We start from the raw sequence: 2,282 nt of genomic DNA, 5'->3' as shown, positions 1-2,282 counted from the left end.
TAAAACGCGGCTATTATGGAGCTGACTTAACTACAAGGAGACCAGCTGAGGACCGTCACGCGAGGAGATGGGGGGCGGTCCAGGCTTGAGAGCGGCGGGCGGGACCGCCTCAGAAGAAGCAGGAGCTTCGAGAGCGTTCAACCGCTGCTGAACCTCCAGCAGCGCGGCAGACATGTTTTGGAGCGACCGATCCTCGGTCGATTCGGGACGAAGATCGTCGTCAATGCCGGCAGCAGATTGCCAGTCATGTTCCAAAGTATCCGTAGCATTCTCGTCCAGCATGCGAGCTGCGAGTCGAGTATTGTATCCGGACATCTACGCGACGTAAGCGTAGGAAGAAGCAGAAGAACAGTGGAGAAAGGGAGGGGAAGAGAGAAGACTCGATCTCTATCACCGATCACAACCTTGCTACCAATTTATGTCACACCTCGAAGATTCTCGAGTGGACCTTCAGCGCAGTTCAATAAGAACTCACGTTGGATTTCTCTACTAAGAGGGAAAGCGGTGAAACAGAAGGAGATCTAACTCTCTTTTATTTCTTTCACACACACACAAAACAAGACAAGACGATACACACAAAGACGTCTCAACAATCGTGACACACACACGAAAGGGGAAGAGGACCACCTAGCTCTGACGAGTTTCATCCTTTTATAGCTTCGAGGAATGAGCCAGGGGTGCCGTCTCTTGGCTACAGAAAGGAGGGGTGTCCTGTTCTTGGAAGTTGACAAGCATCCCTTCTGACCTTCGAGAGGATACCATGCTCTCTCGCAGGGAAGAGAACCCCGTCCTTGCATGGCAGCAAGCTGCTTCCAACGGGTCGTACTGCACAAGACGCACCCCTTCTGTTTACCTTGTAAGTCCCCCACGGGTACACGGTTGCTGCAACAAAGGCCTCCACAGGGGTCCTTTCAGCAGCTAAAAGATTCTTCACCATGATGCTGGGTCATCCAGGAGAAGTCAGCTTCGAACACGAGTACGAGACAGCTGTCCTGGTAGTAGCGGCTCACAGAACACAAAGCACGCAAAGGACAGGAGGAACTTCGGGAGGATGTCACAGTAGACCGTATAACACTCTGAGATACACTTTTCAAAAGAAGGAGATGCAAACAAATAGAATGATGTTGCATGCAAATCGAAACAGAGGTGCCAGGATCCTAAATGAATCATGTTGGCAACAAGGTTTGAATTTTCACCAAAGATAATTGAAACTCTACTGATCACAATAGGGATGACAATGAGGATGTGTAAACAATCACATCTGCTAAGCGTTGCTATTTGTTGCCAAGCAGAAACGCACTTGTGAACAACCTGGCATAGATCACCGTGATCTTCATGATAGCGGATTCAACAACCAGGAGTTAAAAGAACCCGTAAGCCCAGGGTGCTATTTGTCCATCGAACTTCAATCGAACTCTGAAGTTGAGATAGGAAGGAACTTTGAATCTTCAAGATCAGGGGTTTATGTAAACTGGAAGGTGGCACATCTTGAAAGTCAATGTTTTCATTGGAGGACATATTATCTCCATTTCTTCTAGTCTCGATGCCTCTCAACGCAGCTGATTGTGGGCTTATGCGTGTTGCAACCCCAGGAAACAATCATCGTTGGCGCGACATGCGTGCCCGACCCATTGCGTCTGATTATAAAATGTAACCAATCTGATTTCACACATCCAAAATATTTGCTAACACTTTGAAATTTGAAGGGAATGTTTGTTTGTTTGTCCGTACTGTTCGTTTGTTTGTTTGTCCGTACTGTTCGTTTGTTTGTTTGTCCGTACTGTTCGTTTGTTTGTTTGTCCGTACTGTTCGTTTGTTTGTTTGTCCGTACTGTTCGTTTGTTTGTTTGTCCGTACTGTTCGTTCGTTCGTTTGTCCGTACTGTTCGTTCGTTCGTTTGTCCGTACTGTTTGTTTGTTCGTTTGTCCGTACTGTTCGTTTGTTCGTTTGTCCGTACTGTTCGTTTGTTCGTTTGTCCGTTCTGATTGTTTGTTCGTTTGTCCGTACTGTTTGTTTGTTTGTTTGTCTGTACATGACAACATGGCGGTCATGGAGATCTACTGGTACACTCGTTGTGTAAGTAAGTGCGCTGGTCTGACTGTATGGTCTGAGCACTGCAGCTTGCGCATGCACATCAAGAGCATGGACGCTGAGTGGAAGCACAACTATGGGTAAACGGGTCAGTACAGAGATAAGATCAGAGATGTCATCGAAGAATGCAAGCTCGACGCTGAAGTAAAATTGTTGTTGTTGGTATTGTTGTTGTTGTTGTTGTTGTTGTAT

The sequence above is a fragment of the Guillardia theta genome, assembly GCF_000315625.1.
Source record: "Guillardia theta CCMP2712 unplaced genomic scaffold GUITHscaffold_80, whole genome shotgun sequence".
NCBI lineage: Eukaryota > Cryptophyceae > Pyrenomonadales > Geminigeraceae > Guillardia > Guillardia theta.
Note: the sequence above shows the minus strand (reverse complement) of the source record.